At 32.8% G+C, this 20,938-nt stretch overlaps 1 long non-coding RNA gene across 2 annotated transcripts; it reads left to right on the forward strand.

The window, feature by feature from the left end:
• The first annotated feature begins 1,593 nt into the window (after positions 1-1,593).
• On the forward strand, positions 1,594-10,991 carry LOC135211695 (uncharacterized). 2 transcript variants are annotated; one of them, XR_010313716.1, is made up of 4 exons: positions 1,594-1,718; positions 4,475-4,715; positions 5,888-5,962; positions 7,889-10,991. It is a non-coding gene; the product is annotated as an uncharacterized LOC135211695 (long non-coding RNA). The 2 variants fall into 2 exon arrangements; XR_010313715.1 differs by lacking the exon at positions 7,889-10,991 and having other exon boundaries at positions 5,888-6,134.
• The last annotated feature ends 9,947 nt before the right edge of the window (positions 10,992-20,938 follow it).

Raw genomic sequence — 20,938 nt, forward strand, 5'->3', positions numbered from 1 at the left:
TTTAAAGATCTGTACTCTGGATTTTTGGTCTTGCAGGTGTAACAACTTAGAAATGCCTTAAGTTTAAAGATCTGTACTCTGGCATTTTGGTCTTGCAGGTGTAACAACTTAGAAATGCTTAAGTTTAAATATCTGTGTTCTGGCTTTTTGGTTTTGCTGTGAAACTGGATGGTGAAGGAAATCATTTCCATAAATGAAAGTGGAATATTGACTATGTTCTGATGCTTGAGATTTGAGAGGCAAGTGGCACTTCCTAGTGCAATATCAAAATACGATAATTATATATAATTTGTTACTTCAGACCATGAGTTTGAATCTTGAAAGACACTTTTTCTTTTGACTTAAAGATGAATTATACATGATAAAGGTTTTTTTATAACAAATTAAATTTCTATCAGAGCCTTATGAGAAATAAAGAGAATTTCAATCAACCCAAAGTGCATCTTGGTAACTTATTAAGTGTTTGTCTTGGCAAAGAAAATAGCGCCCCTACAAAACTGCGTTGGAGGTATCAGCTGTAAACATTGTAGAAAAAGTAACAGGTAGATTTTTTATTTTATTTTATTTTATTTTATTTTTTATTTTTATTTATTTATTCATTTATTTATTTATTTTGCAGAACCAAACTTCGAAGGTAAAAATAGGAGCAAATGAACCGATGTCTTTAAGGAAAGAGATAACGGAATTACCCGATTAAAGCATAACGGTAAGTTTAAGTGATATTCCTGGGAACTTGAACCTTGGAGGCTTACTATGGAGCCAGGGGCCTGAGACGCTCAAGTGCGATCCCTTCTCTCGGATGGTGTGGCGCTAAAGGGATGTCGTGGCATTCATACCACATTTACTGGGTCCTTGGGTTACTTTTGGCTTGCTGCCCAGCTACCCTCGCAGCTATGGGTGTGTGCCAGAAGTCTTCTGGATGTCAGGGTGAGGGGCAAGTAGGCCTAGTGACCACTCCCCTGCTATTTGGTGGAAGGCTGGGGAGGTCCTGGAGCCATCTTCCAAAGGGGAAAAGTGTCAAATTTTGTCGTCAAAAAGTTGGAAGAAGGTTTGTAGGTTTTGAGGTAACGTAAGCTCTCTCTCTCTCTCTCTCTCTCTCTCTCTCTCTCTCTCTCTCTCTCGTGTTCAACTTTACAATGTACTTCCAAAATTACTTCTCTCTCTCTCTCTCTCTCTCTCTCTCTCTCTCTCTCTCTCTCTCTCTCTCTCTCTCTCAGATATAATTTGTCTTCATGCGTTTGTACTTCTACGTGTACTGGGGCACTGTCACAATTATATGGACTTCCCTATTATTATCATTATTATTATTATTATTATTATTATTATTATTATTATTATTATTATTATTATTATTATTATTATTATTATTATTTCTGTGAGCTCTATTTTGAAATTATTTTGCTTTGAAGTACAGTAAAAGGTTTAAACGACCCTTCCCCCATTTCATTGTTTTCAAACGACGAAACCCTTCACCTAGGAGAAAGAAATTCTGAACATTATTTTGAATTTCCTATTAATTTTTTCGTTCAAGAAACCAATATAGTGACAAATCCTGAAAAAATGGAAAACTATCCTTTTGGAATACTGGAACTGGAAGAGTATTGGTATGGAGCTGGAGGCCTTGAACCTGGAATAGTCTCACAGGTAACGTCATAGTGATAACTCTGCCTGGAGAGGTTTTGTGTAACAAGGTTCTCCCTGGAAGGATCCTGTTCAAGGTAAGATAGTTTTGTTTGTTTTTCTGTCCCATTTAGCTTTATGAAACTTATACTAATATCTTTAAAGGGAAAATATTTTATTTACTATCGATTTTTAAGCAGTGACGTTTAAGACACTGTTGTCCTTTCTTGTCAGATTATTACAAAGTAAATGCGGTTTAAATTTGCCATTCGGATGAATTTCTTCAATGTTGTTGAATAAAGGCCACTTTCCAGCCGTTGAACGTCGTCTTGGTATCTGGAATTTTGTAGCCTTGTCTTTTTTGCTAGCTTAAACTCTGGTGTATTGAGGTCACATCGACATCAGTCCTTTGCCATCCGCTCTTTTATTCATTGACGTCATATCCTTCGTAAAAAAAAGTTTTCATTTGCAGTGAGTGTGGTTTCAAAATGGGCTTATTTCAACCGTGTTTTCATTCGGTGTGTTACAAAGTGATCGCAACATTCATGGGTAAAAAGAAACCTATTAGATCACTCTTCGAAGTTCTTAAAGCGTGTTCCTTCTCCTTTAAGGTTATGTCAGTTTTTTTTAGTTTAATTAAATGTCTGTATATTAAACTTTGTGAGATTGGGCTTGCCTTGTTTTTGGATGACGTCGCGGGGCTTATGATTGTACTAACACTATTCATTGTTTGAAGAAAAGTTACCTAGATGGACTAGAGTTGTTTTGAAATGACTCGATTAGTAGTTATGCACGTGGACTTTGGGAGATAACTCCACCATAAATAATTTCTTGAGATTTACTGGAAAAAAAGGTTACCTTGGCAAAGTTGTTTGAAATGACTTGATTAGTAGGTATGCACGTGGACAACGCCAGCATAAGTGTTCTTCAGATTTCCTGGTTTACTGTTGTTTTGACGTGTGAAAGGGATAGGTGAACAAGTCATATGTGTATAACTTTGATTTCCCGAATTTATCAGAAGAGGGCACACCGTGAGGTGGGGATCGTTCCCCGTGATTGGACGTGACCACCACCTGCTTCATTTCACTAGGTATGGTGGTTGTTGTCTTTTTATTAAGTCGAAGAGGCATAAGGGTAAGAAACTGACTTTTGACCCTGACATTGTGTGATCGATATAGACAGGTAGTTAATATCAAATAGTGGCGGTAATTCTAAGGCCTCATTCCGCGGTATAGTAGACTATGACAGTTGACGTTTTCCTACGTTATTTTACTTACTGAACAAGACTTTAAAGTAATATTTATTTGGCCGACTGTAATTAACCCCCAGGGGCCAGTACTAAACACGGCGAAATACATTGGAAGCCCCAGTCCCTAGTGGATGTCGTATCCGCGGTTACGTTTCTTGCAGGGTAATTCTACAGAATAGTTCCGCACGGACTGCAAGGAACGTAACTGCGGATACGATATCCACCAGATAGTGATTCATGATACTCTTATAAATTACGGCACTGGGTGTAATACACTATAGCAAAATCTCGTACTGATACGAGTTTTCATTACAGAGTTTACTGCCCGTCCCACCTAACAGTAGGCAGGTGTTCATTTCAAGCGTTCAAAGAGGGAATTTTAAGTAGGGTGATACCGTAATAGCCAGGTTTTTGAATGGTACTTGCAGTGAGATGTGATTATAGTAGGCTGTTCCGAGTGGTCTAGCCATGGTGTTTTAGTTACGTTACCTGGATATTGTATGTGTCAGAGTCGTAAGAGGTCGTTAAGAACGGAAAAAAATAATGTATGTAAAAAAAATGAACCACGGGTAAAGGTGTCATTAGATACTGAGCCCCCGAGGGTTTTAACCCGGTATGTTGTATACACCTTTGTGGTATGTTTAGTACAAACCCGTTGGGAATTACGCTAAAACATAGACATAAGACTGTAAATCAACGTGACGTTTTTTGTGGTTTTTTCCTAGTCAAAATTTTTTTCTGCGATTATTTTTGTCTGGGACTATACCAGACACCATTGATCGTAGACGTAGGCTGTTCATAGTAGTCTAGCTATGACGTTTTAGTTGCGTTAACATAATTCTGTATGTTTTTGCTGGCTACTCTATGAGCAAGAGCCCGTGCTAGCATAAGGTCAGCTTAATCTAATACAACATTTCTGTAAGTGTAGTGGTCGTCAAGAACAGGAAAAAATATAATTTTAATTTAATATTTACGATGAATGAACATTGTAGTCCCACACTCAAATTACCTAAGTTTTACTAAGCTAACCTTACCTACCTACCTAACTCAACTCAACTTAACCCAATCTAACCTAACCTAACTAGGGCTGGTGCAATACTAGTATATATCTCAGGAATTTGTTTCCTGGTCTTGCAGAACACCTGCAGGAGACCAGGACCTGAAAAAAAGTAAACAGTAATCTAAAGTTTCACTAGGTCTCTTTTATCTCTACTCATCTCTGATAATTTGAATGTAATTCATTACTGTAAAGGGCACAATTTTCGTTTTCTTTCCCCTTCCAATATATACAGCCAATGGTCTTTCAACGAACAGTTCGTTCGCTTAAATAACGTCAATTTTTTTCCGCCGACTGAGCCTTGCGAGAATGCATTTTTTATCCCTTTATCATCCTGTAGTACTGCCTAAAAGCTTATCCTTCTTTAGCTTACTCTAAAGCAGCAAGGCAAGATGATAAAATAGGTAAAATATTAAGATATTATTAGTAATATTCTTTAAGTTTTCTTGAATTTATGTAGTACCTGTCGTAAAATACTTGCAAGCTTGACTAGTTTTCTGATTCTTCAGAAAGTTTGAAGTATCAAGTTGTTCAATTTTCTCTTCCAGGTATGAACAGCTTCCTTTGTATCTACGATGAAAAAAAAACTGCAGTGGGGGAAATCAAGTTGGCGCTGGAACTTTGCTGGTAGATGATGAAGAAACGATACCATGTATACATATTTCACTGGCTGCTAAAAAGCAAGAGCCCGTGCCAGCACAAGGCTGGCTAAATCTAACTACCATATAGAAAACAATACATCTGTGACGAATCATGAAGAACTTGCATGGCATAAAGTTAGAAAATAAGGTAAAAATTTTACCTTATTTTCTAAGAGTTCCTAATGTATTAGGAACTCTTGTCTAGAGCCTGAATTTATTCAAGCAAGAATGTTACCACAGCATTGCAGATAAACTTCAGAAAGTAAACTGGTAATAGGTAAAGTTTCCGAAAGAATATTATAGACTGTTCTAAAGGTACCGCGTACGAGAGTATGCAGTACTATAAGAACCACATTTGTTATCAGAATCGACTTTGATATGTCAACCCTGTTCAACACTTGTTTATATCAAGGAATATTAGATTTAATAGTTCTTGGTGGTAAATACCCTTAATTATTTCTCGCCAATTGTTCCATTCTTGTTTACTGTAGGCTACTTAATTTTTCTAAGGTCACAAAGCCCAGATAATGATGTTACTGCAATCTTAAACGTTTTTAATATCTGTGCTTCTGCTCGAGTTTCATAGCATTTGCTTCTGGATTATTTTCCTCCATTTAAATACCTGAGTGGCCGATTTTAAATTGACATACTTAAATTTCTACAACCGTCTCGGTCCATGGTCCTAGACTAGCTTAGGGGGTTGGGTGCTTTAGGTAGTCTATGTTTAATAGACATGTCGCTCATTTGCCATTAGAGTGACATAACTCAAAAATTGATTTTTTCAGGAGAAGCAATTTAAAAGTTTAAAACTCTCGATACTCTCAATAGTGTAATAGTGACATGACATGCCCTCTAGCGATTAGTATTACAAATACAAACAACGTTTTTGCAAAGATATGGAACAAAGAACTGGCTATTTGGTGGCATCAGTAACTAAAAAATTTTTAAGGTGTCGATCTTCTGACAAATGAGCGATATGTACTTTTTTAACGCTGCAGCTAGACGGTCTTGTTAATTACATAGTATCGTATACAATTTAAAACAACTCATTAATTTAAGCTAAAGGTAGGCCTCGTAAAGTTCGCGGATTTTTCTTGCTGGAAGCTAAGTAATACAATAGCGCCCTATAATATCAGTTAATTTCCAGAAAGGTTTGCCACGAATCATGGCTATTCATGTTAGCACAGGGCGTCTTGTGTAAGCATTAACTTGTAATTAGTGCCATATTCTCAGGAGAAAACAAATCCCGAAGTTGTTTACAGTTTGCAACAGTCAGCAACAAGTGAATTTTGTGCCATTTTGATTTTTTTCTTTTAACAGATTGGATGGAGTTCACCTTGGCCTGATATTCAGATGAATGGGAAGCCTTAAGATGTTGGACGTTGGAGCTCCAATGTAAGACGAAGATAGAGAAGTATCAATAGTAGTAGAATTTAACCGATTTATCTTTCGTCAGATGGGAAAAAGTTGAAGACAATGGGCTTAATTAACAATTACGTAATCCTCTATCCTCTTGCATTTCATTATTATTATTATTATTATTATTATTATTATTATTATTATTATTATTATTATTATTATTATTATTGGTTGGGAAAAACACACTATCGCGAGAGTATATATAATATTCTAAGGGGTCCACAATAATAAAAAAAAAATGTTGCGAGTCCGTGTATAATTTTAGAAAATCTTTACAAAGAGCTTTCGAACCGTTCCATGGGTTCATCTTCGTTCAAATAATTTTTTTTTTTTTTTTTTTTTGACTGAAGATGAACCCAGGGAAGGTTTCGAAAGCTATTTGTAAAGCGTTTTAAAAATTATTCACGGACTCGCAAAATATTTTGCTATTGTGCACCCCTTAGAATAATAATAATAATAATAATAATAATAATAATAATAATATAATAATAATAATAATAATAATATTAATTATTATTATTATTATTATTATTATTATTATTATTATTATTTTATTATTATTATTAAATTATTTGATATTATTATTATATTATTATTATTATTATTATTATTATTATTATTATTATGATTATTATTATTATTTTTATTATTATTTATTATTATTATTATTATTATTATTATTATTATTATTATTGAAGAAGCCCACATGAGTAATTGACTTTAAGTTCAATCATCCGAAGAATATGGTGTTCGTTAGGAAGTAGTAAGAGGAGGCAAAGGGAAATACAGGAAGAAGAGATAATCACTGATAAAATAAAAAAAGATAAATTAACAAATAGATAAAAATGTGTTGAAATGCCAGGAGGATAGTATTAGGATAGTATTGTATTGCACCTCCGCTTGAACTTATGAAGTTCCATTTGCATGACTAAAAACTTTTTATTTTTTTCATAACCTAAATGAACTGAATTTTAGAGGAGTACTAAAACTTTTGGACAGAGTTTAGTTTTGAGGCATTGTTAATACACTTATCATAGTGATGATGCAACATATGAAGGATATTTTCCTGATAAGTTATAAGGAATTGAAGCTGGGACCAAACAAAGCTTTAGATATATCTTCTACCACAGTTATTTGCAATCACTGGATTTTTTACGATTTTAGATAAAGATTTTTTTAGGATTCTAGACCTTAAAGTCAATTTTTGCCTCGAAAATATTCCTTACTTGGCCCATGTTATAAGCTTTCAGCTAGACATATTGGTTAAGTTGCAATTATGCATTTTTCTCTTATATGAACTTTAAATTAAGTGGAAACATGAGAGCGACAAATTTTGAAAAGTGAACCTGTTTTTAAATACTTGGACTGGTAATTAATGACATATAGATTAAAAACTGGAAAACTTGAGTTATATTATAACCTCATCAACAACCCCAGACACCATCTTTAATCACTTTTCTCCCTTTTCCAATAATAATGAGTTTTTAAAACTTTTGTATGGCAAATCAGCGTAAGATTACATTTACTACTGATTTTTTGCTTTAATACGGTAGGTCTTGCCCAAAACTGATATATTCTCTAGTTTTATTTCCTTCTTTTAACCTTCGTTAGTGTATAGTTATGATGGTGTGCTATTAGCTAAGGGGTTGTTACCTCGCAAAAAAACTGATAGGGAGGTTGTCTTGCAATATCATATACGTAATTGTTGTGTGCTGAATACATGTTTTAACTACATTTCTGCTGTGCTTGAATAATTTTTGGGGTTGGGTACGGTTTTTTTTTTTTTTTTTTTTTTTTTTTTTTTTTTTTTTTTCGTGTTTGTGTTTGTGTGTGGGAGGGTGGGTGTGGTGTTTGGGGGTTTCTGTATTTTTTTTTTTTAAGTAACACTTGACTTTCTTCCAGATTAAGTTCAGTGCCTGCTTGAATGGACAATTCCAGTCACGAGATTGGTGTTGATGTACATTGAGAAAACTATCAAATATAAGAAAATATTTTGTTCTACTTTGGAAGTAGAACATGGTATCTTTGACTTACTGGAAGGAGATTTTTGTACCCCAGTATTTTGGGAATATGAATGGTTCCTATTTATGAAAGTAAAACATTTTACAGCGAGGCTACAAGTAACCTTTTGTCAAGTTGTCATCAAATCTAATCTTAAAAGGTAATATTCAATTTACTTAAATTTCATAATTTCTTTCGAGTCCATGTGCTCTATTGTTATTTTATCAGTGAAAAAGTTTTATCCAAATTGTTTTTTAAAGATTTCCCCAATTAAAAGTAATGAGATCTTTGTAATAGACAACCTGAAATGTTCATCCACTTCTAATAAGTTTGGGTGCAATGTCTTGTAATAATTGTTTTTTTTTTTTACTTAAAGCCTCATCCCTAAATCTCTCTCATCAATGTACAAGCATTGGCATTAATGAAACTTTTATTAATGTAATTATTATAAGTATATAGCTTCTATTGATTACTATTTCATTAGTACAGTATTACAGGACGTTTCTATAATTTCAGTTGCAATCCAGTTTGATTCATTTTTTTTGTATTGACACTTTCGTCCGTAAATTTGTCAAATTGCTTATTACTAAAGTGATGACATAATAGCTTATTGGAATTGTATTTAAATTGAGTTAAAGCATTGATTATTTGCTGAGGTTTGAGTTTTTAAATGATATAGGTAGTATACACAATGATGTCGACAGAGCCCTTTGACTCTGGAAATCATTGTTGTTGATAAGCAAGCATATACTGCCTTTAGGATATGCTAACATGTTAGGAACTGAACATGATAATATACCAAGACTATTATGCAGTTCTGATATTCAATCAAGGAATTTCTGTCACAGTAGATTTTTAGTTTTGCATCTTGAAATGATGCAAGTCATTCGTCTGATTCAGCTTCTTAATCTTTTTGAAGTGTTCAAAGTTCACTCATTTTGAATTTGACAATCCAAATATGAATTTCAGGTATCGTCTTTAACTTAAGAATATCTTCGTTTTTTCATACCAATGTGTTTGAAGGGAAATAATTAGCAATATAAAGACAGTAAAGTTCTCTTATAACGTACAGGCTTATAACGAATGAAAGTGAAATCCCCGGTACCAATTCAAATAAATGGACTTAAAATTGTAGGTGCGTAACGAATTATTTATAACGAAATCGGGTATATAACGAAATATTTTGTACGTCCCGGTGACAGACTTATTAGAACAAAAATATATGTAACGAAGTGATATTTTCATTGTTAAAACATCAAACACCTGATATCACAAGGAAGCAGAAGAATTAGTATGCCGTGTTAATTTTCCATTTAAAGGTTTATGAAAATACTACAAACATAACTTCTTAAACTAACATTGACTTTTATGGAAATATATTAGAAGCCTTGATACACTTAAGAGAATCGTTACTTTATCGTCTGGATTTCATTCCGTATCAAAACAAAGGTGTGGTCATCCGATCATTTTAAGTATCCCAGTTTATAACGAATGATGCATATAACGAATTCAGTCGACAATCCCTTGGAATTCGGTATAAACGAACTTTACTGTATGAAAATCTGAAATACTTCTGTGAAGGACTGTTGTGGCCTTAAACATTTTAGAGATAAGTAGCAAGAAATTGCTGTGTAGATTAAATGCCCGTTGCCAAATTTTTTGTTGTAATTGGGGAGGTTAAGTATCTCGTTGTTTGTCACACGTGAAAAAGAACTGCTGCAGTTTAGTTTTTCAAGGTATGTGAATTTCTGGTAGCCTTGCAATTTTCTTCTCTTTTAGGGAGGTCAACCTTACACAGATAGTTTACTTTGCTGTGATATTCTTACGAGCGTTTTAGTTTCTTTCTTCATGTTGGGCTTATTATAATGGGTAATAACGTAATTATCATGTTTTATTTTGAATTTCATATTTGAGATTCTGTGAAGAAGAGCATTAACTGATCCCCTGGTATGTTCTGATCTTTATAAAAGTAATATTATGCAATGGAGTACGGGTCCCTGTTATTGATTAAAGAAAATAACTTAATATCTCACCCCTCTTCTAAGATACTTTGTGACGTTGGTGCTTGAAGATGCTTTTAGAATACAGATGACTGAATATCTCTCTCTCTCTCTCTCTCTCTCTCTCTCTCTCTCCTCTCTCTCTCTCTCTCTCTCTCTCTCTCACTTTTTTCTCTGAAGAGAAGTTACTGCAAAGTAAATTAGAGTGTTGAGTATAGATGAGGTTATACGGTTAAGTGAATGAAAGTTTGGGTATAAAATACTGGTGAAAGTGTTAACCTTTTTGCAGAATAAAAGTGGGAGATGATTTTATTTTAAGAATTCTGAAAGGTTTAGGAATACATGATTACCAAGCGCAAAGCTTTAAATTTAGACTTAACCATGGACGTTGAAACTTGAGGCGGTTAATTGGTACTAACAGGGAAATTTTGACTGATAAAATGAAAAAATTTTAGGAGACTTTAGCAGCTGGTCACTACAGAATCAGGTTAAGAAAGATAGAATTTCCTTTGGGATATTTTGTGACTGAGGATAAAACCGTGTAGAACGTGTTGCCTGTTTTTGCTAGTGAAGGGTCAAGATCTTTAGATTTGCGGGGGTGGGGGTGGGGGTGAGGCGACGAGACTTCTCTGAAACATGGAGATAGTAATGTATATGATAAATTTTAGTGAATGTTTGAAATAACCGAGACAGAACGCGGTTTTATAATATACTGAACGTGATTTTTTTTCAGTCTTACATTTCCTGATGGTTTTCACCAAACTATTTTGGTACGTGTAATGTGAGTGTGTGTGTTTGTTTGTTTTGTAGGGCTACTCGAGCATACCTTGAACAATGAAATGTTAAATGTAATAAGCATGAACTCAAGAACTGAGTTTTCTTAAGTTATCAATTGAATTAGATTTGCAATCTTAAGTTATCAATTGAATTAAATCTGCAATCTTAAGTTATCAATTGAATTAAATCTGCAATCTTGAATTATCAATTGAATTAATTTTTGCTATCGTGAGTTATCAATTGAATAAAATTTGCAAACTTAAGTTGGTAGTTGAATTAGATTTGCAATCTTAAGTTATCAATTGAATTAGATTTGCAATCTTAAGTTATTAATTGAATCAATTTTGCAATCTTGAAGTTATCATTTGAATCAAATTTGGAATATTGAGTTATCAGTTGAATCAAATTTGCAATCTTAAGTTACCAATTGAATTAAATTTGCAATCTTAAGTTATCAATTGAATTGAATTTTTAATCTTGAGTTATCAATTGAATTGAATTTTTAATCCTGAGTTATCAATTGAATTGAATTTGTAATCTTGAGTTATCAATTGAATTAAAATTGTAATCTTGAGTTATAAATTGAATTAAAATTGTAATCTTGAGTTATCAATTGAATTAAATTTGTAATCTTGAGTTATCAATTGAATTAAATTTGTAATCTTGAGTTATCAATTGAATTAAATTTGTAATCTTGAGTTATCAATTGAATTAAATTTGCAATCTTAAGTTATCAATTGAATTAAATTTGCAATCTTAAGTTATCAATTGAATCAAATTTGCAAAAGTTCTTTTCCCTCTGATGCTGAACTAGCCTTGCGGATCCCCCCATTATCCCTTCCTGATCCTAACCTAGCTCCTAAAAATGGAAACGTTAAAAAAAAAACTTCAAAAAGCACACCTATTCTACGTTCATATGCCTGACTCCTCCCCTTGCCCTCCTCCCCCCACTTCTAAAGCATCAGCATTTGCCATTTTATTCCCAGCCACAAAAGGGCCAAGGGGTCCAAGAAGTAGATCTAGCTTTTAACAAGAGAAACCACTGTTCATTTAGACTGTTCATGAATTGCTGCTGTACAGAAATTGTTCATTCTTTTACTGGTGTAATGAGAGCAGTATTCTAATGCACTATCAAAATGCTGAAAGCCTTTTTGGTAAACATGTTGGGAGTTCAGTCCACTTGCTTGTCCAGCATTATTGTCAGATTAAGTCCTATCTTAATAATCAATGCCATAATCATTAATTGTCTTGGCATACCTCAAGTTGCTCAGAAGCCTCATATATATATATTTTAAGTTGCTGTTATTTGTAAAACAATTTCTTTAAATTTGTCTTTTTAAATTTATTAACATCTTGAATTGTAGGAGATTGTAATGTCAAATGAATGGGTTTTCGTATAATTTTGTTTTCAGTGGGAATATGTATATGCTCCAATTTATAACATCTATCAAATGCCATGCGAAGAGTAATGTTATTAGTGTTCTCAGAACGTAATAAAATTGTGATATAAGATATGCTCAAGAATGTATGAATTTTGGGGGGGTTAAAATAAAGATAGCAGTGAAATTTTAATGTTAAATGTTTGTATTTGTTTAAGGATTACAATTGTTTCTAGAGTCCATGTACAAAGAAATTTCGAAAAGTTTTTCTGAAGAATTGCATTTCAGCACATTCTCTTACACTGGGATCCCTAGGCTCCCTGAAGAGATATCCAGCTGGGGCCACAAATGTCCATTTTGTCTCTTCATTTTCACCATTTGTGTCCTTGACATAAAGGAGGGCTAAAGAACTGCGATAAACATCTTTAGACGACCTGTGTAATACATTTTCGAATATCTTGTCATTAGAATGGTAGCTGCCAGGTTGTGTGTGTGTATGTTTGAGCTCGTGTATTGGGGTGTGTGCTTGAACTCGTGTATTTGTGTATTATAATGGTACAGTACCTACGAGTTGTCCAGGTATGAGGTGAAACTATAATTTTCACCTGCTCGTTAGAAATATTTCCCCCGTCTAGAAGTTGGCCAAGTTTCAAGAGTTTTAATGGTTTGAAGTTGACTTGGTTTTGCGGAATAAATAGCTTAGCTGGAGGAAATGAATGACTTGAAATAAATGATTTACAATTAAGGTGCTGAAGAAATTTTCATGGCGGCAAACTCAATTTTAAAAGTTGTCCTGGATTATGGTCTTTTAGAAGTCTCGTATAACCCGTATTCGACTAGGTAGAAGGTGTCTGGTCTGAGGTTAGCTTTAGTGCATTTTAACCTTATTAAACTTACTGACATGGAATACTGATGTACAGGAATATACCCAACGTTGTAATTTTCATATGAACATCAACTGCTCTGGTAAATTTTGCCTCTAAATGTTAGTTTTGATAAAGGGAATCTTAAGTGTCATTTGATCATCTGTAAAGTTTGGACAATTGAAACTCGTTGGTGTTTTTCAATAATAAATAATTTTCAGAGTTTATGGATACTCACCAAGGCCTGTGATGAGAACTCCCTAAATATACACTACTAACTATTTCAAGGGCCATGACACCCTCCTTTTTTAATATAACTAATGAACTAGGCTTCTGATTAATGTGAAACCGAAACCACCAGAGTTTGAGACACCGACCTAATTGAGAAAAATGGATTCAAGCATCTACTCCGCATTATTGTCTTACTTTATATCGAGAAATGTCATCTCAATTTTGTGGGCATGGTGAGAACGGAAATTAAGACCTGGCAACTAGGCGCAGAATGACGTGTGTCGACCATGACGTGGAGCCCCGTGACGTTTACACCTGCCACGCCCCTTTTCTGTATGTATATCAAATAATATATAAGTTGTAGTGAATTATACTACTCTTTGATGGAATCTAAAGATACTGATTAGTTATTATGTTTGAATAAACTCATTTTTAGCCTCAGTTGTGTTTATTATTTAATTAATGGGCAATTCTTACGAAAAAGAAGACAAAAAATAAAAATCTCGGATGGCAGTCAGAGAGGTGATCGTGCTAGGGAAGGTACACGTCTGTTAGATACAGGCATTGACAAGGGCTCCTGCTGACACCTTGCTTACTGCCTACTATTGACATTTTATATCATGTCTAGAATGCTTCACCATTGTCCACAAGGTTGTCGTAATGCTTTTGTGTTGCGACTTTTAACATACTACAAGAGGGAACAAGACCACAATAAACTGAAGATTGGATTGAATAGGTTGGTATCATGTTTTCATGTTTAATGGCGTACTATCACAGACATGTATAGTTGAATATTATGCATTATCAGATTCTCTCTCTCTCTCTCTCTCTCTCTCTCTTCCCTCTCCTATCTCTCTCCTCTACTCTCTCTCTGCTCATCGGTACTCTCATCTCCATCTATCTCCTCTCTTCTCTCTCTCTCACTCTATCTCTCTCTATATATATATATACATAATATATATATATATATATATATATTAATATATATAATAGTATTATAATATATATATTATTATATATATATATTAAGTACAATATATACGATAATTATTATATATTTAATTATATATATATATTATACTTATATATTATATCTTATATATCATATATTATATATTATTATTAGTATATTATTATATATTATAGTATATTAATATATATTATATTAATATTATTATATTAGTTAATAGATTATATTATATATTATATACCTATTATTATATATATTAGATTATATTTATATATTATTATATATTTATTATATTAACAAATATTATATATATATTATTATATAGAATATATTATATATATTATAGTATATTATATTATATATTATTTCATATATATATATTATAGATATTATATATATATTATTATTATATTATTATATATTATATTATATTTAGAAATAGATTATTATATATATAGTTAAGTATATAATATATATATAGATTAGAGATTAGTTATTATATAATAGATTTATATTATTATTATATATATATATTCTTTATATATATTTATTTATTATAATATATTATTATATATATATTATATATTTATATATAGATATTATTATATATATATTATTTATATATATATTATAATTATGTATATATTATTGATATTATAATATATTATATATTTATTATAATTATATTTATATTATATATGTTATATATTATATATTGATTATATATATATATTATTATATACATAATATTTATATATAATATCATTATTATATATATATATATGCTTAATACTATATTATATATATATTATATTATATAATATATATTATTCTACATATTATATCTTATATAATATTTATATATTATTATATTATAGATTAATATTATATTATATAGTATATATATTATATATTATATAATAGATATTTATATATATTAGATATATATATTAGATATATTATAGTTATTATATATAATTATTATATATAGATACTATATTTATATACATATAATATATATTATTATAATTATATTATTAATATAGATATATATATTATAGATAGTATATATAATATAATATTATATATATATACTATGTATATATATAGTAATAATTATATAGATATATATAATATCATATATAATATATATATATATTCTACTTCAGTCTTGTAACTTTATTCATTAAAATGTTAGCTGCTAAACTACTATCTATGGACAATACACTTATTGTTAATAAAGTATTACTATCCTTTCACCTCCATCCAATCCCCAGCCATATTAAATATTTATAATGATCATATGTGCGCACCCTCAACAATCATATTCACCAATAATCAATTCACATATAGCACGATTAAACTCTATCTAAAATTACTTTCGCGACGTTATTGAAATCAGGGAATAATAAAATAATATAACCAATTTAAACTTTGCCAGACCTAATATTTTTTCATTCCAATACTTCAACCCGCTAATGACTGCATACCTGTATTGAAAAATAAAAACACCTTATCTCTATCAAAGGTATATATATATAATTTCTTGTACTGATATAATGATAACCATACAGAAAGAGGGGCGTGGCAGGTGTAACCGTCACGGGGCCCCACGTCATGGTCGGCACACGCCATTCTGCGCCTAGTTGCCAGGTCTTAATTTCTGTTCTCACCATGCCCACAAAATTGATATGACATTTCTCGATATAAAGTAAGACAATAATGTGGAGTAGATGCTTGAATCCATTTTTCTTAATAAGGTCGGTGTCTCAAACTCGGGTGGTTTCGGTTTCACATTAATCAGAAGCCTAGTTCATTAGTTATATTAAAAAAGGAAGGTGTTATGGGCCTTGAAATAGTTAGTAACTGGGTGTTACCTGTAAATACTAGGCATTGCATTTTTAACATTGCAGTCATTGAAGATGATATTCATTCAAATTTAGCTTAAAATTGGACAACCTTTGATCTCTCTATCAAGGAGCTAGTAGCATTTAAGGACCTGACATGTTTGTGATTATCAGGGTAGCATTGTCCGGTATATGTAGTTTATTTTCAAGTAAACAAGTAAATGATGTAAGTCACTTTCTTATCTACATTAGAAGAGATCAAACTGTTCAGAAAAATTACCAGCAGAGCGAAGATAGTCACTAAAGTATTGTAACTAAATTTTATCATAAAGAAATGCACACTTCTACAGAAACTATGATAATAGGGATATGTGGAATGATGTCTAAGTCGATATAGAAATAGTCCCAGATTCTTAGATCATTAAAATCTTTAAAGATAATAGTAACTTCGAAGTGACGAGTAATTATTCACAAAGACTTTGGTATTAACTTGGCAAATTAATCTTACAAATAAATTCGAAGCAAACTTAAACAATAAGCATTTTAAAAAAATCCTTGTGCTCCAAAAGCACTCTTAGTTTGCTCATCCATTATTTATAAGCCATGGAACTAAATTTATTTTGAAATTTATTAGATAGTAGTAATTATGATTAAAACTTTGAAAGCTGACAGTTGCATATAAACATGCATATAGAATGTGAGGAGGGGATTGTTGATTAAAGTGTTTTGAGAGATTTTATGCTTAAAAAACTAGAATTTTATTTCGTGCATACTTGCACAATTGCAAAATTAGCATGTACCTCTGACGATCTGCATACGCACGAGTTTCATTACTTCCGATAGTTTTGCGTCCAATGCAGTGGTTCTTAACTTTTTTTATGACCACGCCCCTTCTAAGAGTTCGTTCTTCCCCCCACCGCCAACCCCCCAACCCCGCCCCCACTTTCATCTATTAGTAAAATTCCCTCACACATTAAAAAAAAAAAGAGAGAGAGAAGGGGTTTCGAGGGATAGGGAGGAAGGTAAATAATTACAAAACATAATAAGCCAAACGAGTCTTGTACTAGAGTAATAGACTACATGTAACGTTATAGGGCGACACTTTCGCATTTTTTCACAAACTTCAGGATATTAACTGTTCATCTCTCCTGTTAAGAATTTTTAGTTTATCCCTAGGGCTCGCTCCTCCCCTGTAAATTGCTGACGCCCCCCAGATTACGAACCACTGGTCTTAAAGTAAATTTTGATGAACCTCTTTTTTTTTCTTGGTTAGAATGCCTTAGCAAACAACTTATTTACTTGTTTATATCAGAATCCATAATGTTATAGGTTTACTAGATTATCTGTTAAATGGCAATTCCTTGTACATCAGTAAGATAGGGCTAAAAAGTCCGGTCGTGTTGAATGTTTTCTCAAGGTGGTTTCATATTGAGAAGCGTTTCTTGTTGACCTTGAACAATCATTAGAATTTTAGTTACCGGTTGCATTGTTTCTTCGCTAAGTGTCAGTTTAGGACCTGGTTCTATAGCGTAGAAGAGGGTTGTGGCGTTTTTTTCCTTTAATTAGAATTTTGTGTTTGTGTGTCGGGATATCTTAAAGGCTGAAATTAGTTCCGTTATTAAGAAGAACCATCAGATATCTTTAGTCTCTTAATTCATGATTTTTAGACAAGATATATTTTCCCAAGAACGAAGACAAAGATTAGAAATGATTTTGCCTGCCCATCCACGTAGCTCATGGTGAAGTTGTATTTAAGAAGGGTAATCCTGGATTTATTATTAATATCCATGTGCAAATAGTTGGTTTCGTAACATGCCTATTTAAATTACGTTTTTTAGGTACTATTTTCAAAATTATTCAATGGTTAAATTTTATGATTTTCCATAACATATTTTTAAAAATCGTTTGAGCGTTAATTTGTTATAAAATTCTTGTAATGGAGGAAATAAAAGGTAGTTGGTGAGTATTATTTTTAGGTAAAGCATTAACATCGTTTAAAAAAAAAATAATCAAGGGTTATTTTTTTAAAATATTCCATACTCATGAGCTTGAAAAATAATCAGGGGTTAAACCGTTATAAAATTAGTAATGATCGATTTAAAAAAAATTTATATTGTTAAATTGTTTAAAAATACTGAAGTATGGATTTTAACTCATTTTTTACGGTTATATTGTTATATGATACTGAATAAGTATGAATTTTAATAATATCTCTAGGGTTAGATTGTTATAAAATACTAATAAGTATGAATTTTAACAAAATCTCTAGGGTTAAATTGTTATAATTTACTGAGAATAGATTTTTAAAAAATCACAAGGGCTAAATTATTATAAAATGCCGAGTATGGATTTTAACGTTGTCAAGGGTTAGATTGTTATAAAATACTGGGTAAGGAGGTATTTTAATACATTTTCTGCGGTTAAATTGTTATAAAGTACACCCTGAGCACGGATATGAAATATAATGGGATTATAAAAAAGAAATATTCAGTGAGCAGGGATTGTATTTTTGAATTCCTGAAGAAGGGCTACTGATCAGTTTTTTCCCGAAAAAGAAAATTCTTCTGTTCATCTCGCGTGCTCGTGTTAATTTTATGTTATTCCCGAACTGCCTTGTAAGAATCGTTCGCTAACCACAATACCGCGGGATAAATTAACATTGGAAAGGAATCTTTCTTTTTCAGTAAATATCACGGGACGAATTCACAATGGATAGGGGTTTCCACGGCCTTGGTGTCTTTCTTTTCAGTAATTTATATCGTCTCATTTTCAAGTTACAAATGCAACGATGATGAAAACAATAATCAACCCACAACTAGGAACTACTTGTTCCGTGTTTCCGTACACCAGATCTAAAATTATGAATAAAAATGGCTAAGTTTCCCTTTTTTTAAAGATCTAAAATTGAATAAAAATGGTCGTTTAAATTTTTTTAATAGTATTACATTGAACATCGTTATGGTGAAATGTTATATTCAATATTCATTAAACGAAGCTGTAATTTAAAGTTATCTTCCAGATTTCAGTTACTGAATTTTCTATGTTACTTTTACTTGACCTCAAAGGAATTCAGATAAGAGATAAGAGATATTCGTGCTACCGTTAAAAATATGTATGCTCGCGATGCAATGGACCAAGGTCCTAGGAATACTCCTTTCATTGAGTACAGAGAAATTTAATTTCTCTCTCTCTCTCTCTCTCTCTCTCTCTCTCTCTCTCTCTCTCTCTCTCTCTCTCTCTCTCTCTCTCTCTCTCTCTGCATGCCTCTTCAATTAGATTTTTTCAAGTTATGTTCGAGGTACACTTGACAAAGAGAACCCGCAGAGAATGAAACAAAGGAATTCCATGAATAGATCAAAATCTTTCTGTAGCATGTCAGTAATTTTTTTAAACTGAATGCCGACCAAACATCCATCCATATAAGTTAAGATAGGTTTATTTTTATTTCATATTCTAGAATCTAGGCCAATGTCTGATTTCGTCTATTGTTATTCTTATTAAAAAAAATAATCCTATTCATATGGAACAAGCCCACCAAAGGGGCTCTTGGCTAGAAAATCAAGCTTCCAAAGAATATAGTGTTCATTAGGAAGAAGTAAGAGGAGGTAAAGGGAAATACAGAAAGTAGAGATCTCCATCATTAAAAAAAATAATAACAAATAATTTATTAAAATGCAAGGAAAATACCATTAAGGTAGTAATGTATTTCAATTTTTGTTGGTGCTTATTTCTATTATATACGCCCATTCAGTTCATCTTTTAGGCCATTTTGCTTGGTTAGTAAAAGTTAAAAAGTGCTGCCGATTTCTTGTCAATAAGGAAATCCTATATGAGCAATCTCGTTTACCAGAACTTTTTTTTATCGTCTTTGTCATAGGTGTGTTTGGGAATAATGGTTGTAGGAGGGTTGTCCAGATGAAGGTTGTACAAGTGGGTCCAGGGAATAATGGTTGTAGCCAGGGTGTAGGGAATGGGATGGTTGTAGCGAGGGTTGTCCAGGGAATAATGTGTTCAGGGTAGGGTTGTCTGGGAATATGGGTGTAGGAGGGTGTCCAGGAATGATGGTTGTAGCAGGTTGTCGGGAATAATGGTTGTAGCAGGGTTGTCCAGGGAATGATGGTTCGTAGCAGGGTTGTCCAAGGGAAGTATTGTAGCAGGGTTGTCCAGGGAATGATGGTTGTAGCAGGGTTGTCCAGGGAATAATGGTTGTAGCAGGGTTGTCCAGGGAAGATGGTTGATAGCAGGTTGTCCCGGAATAATGTTTGTAGCAGGGTTGTCCAGAATGATGTTGTTAAAAGGGCAAGGGGGTTGGTACATGAATAATGGTTGTAGCAGGTTGTCCAGGGGAATAAGGGTTGTAGGACAGGGTTTGTCAGGGAATAATGGTTGTAGCAGGGTTGTCCAGGGAATGATGGTTGTAGCAGGGTTGTCCAGGGAATGATGGTTGTAGCAGGGTTGTCCAGGGAATAATGGTTGTAGCAGGGTTGTCAGGATGATGGTTGTAGCAGGGTTGTCAGGGAATAATGTGTAGCAGGGTGTCCAGGGAATAAGTCGTAGCAGGTTGTAGGGAATGGAGTAATTTTTGTAGCAGGTTGTTCCAGGAATAAATGGTTGTAGCAGGTTGTACAGGGAATAATGGTTGTAGCAGGTTGTCCGGGAATAATGGTTGTAGCCCGGGCTGTCAGGGAATGATGGTTGTAGTAGGGTTGTCAGGGAATAATGTTGTAGCAGGTGTCCAGGGAATAATGTTGTAGCAGGGTTGTCTAGGAATGATGGTTGTGCAGGGTTGTCCAGGGAATGAATGGTTGTAGCCGGGTGTCCAGGGAATAATGGTTGTAGCAGGTTGTCCAGGAATTGATGGTTTGTAGCAGGGTTGCTCCAGGG

Source organism: Macrobrachium nipponense, chromosome 4, assembly GCF_015104395.2.
Source record: "Macrobrachium nipponense isolate FS-2020 chromosome 4, ASM1510439v2, whole genome shotgun sequence".
Classification (NCBI taxonomy): domain Eukaryota; kingdom Metazoa; phylum Arthropoda; class Malacostraca; order Decapoda; family Palaemonidae; genus Macrobrachium; species Macrobrachium nipponense.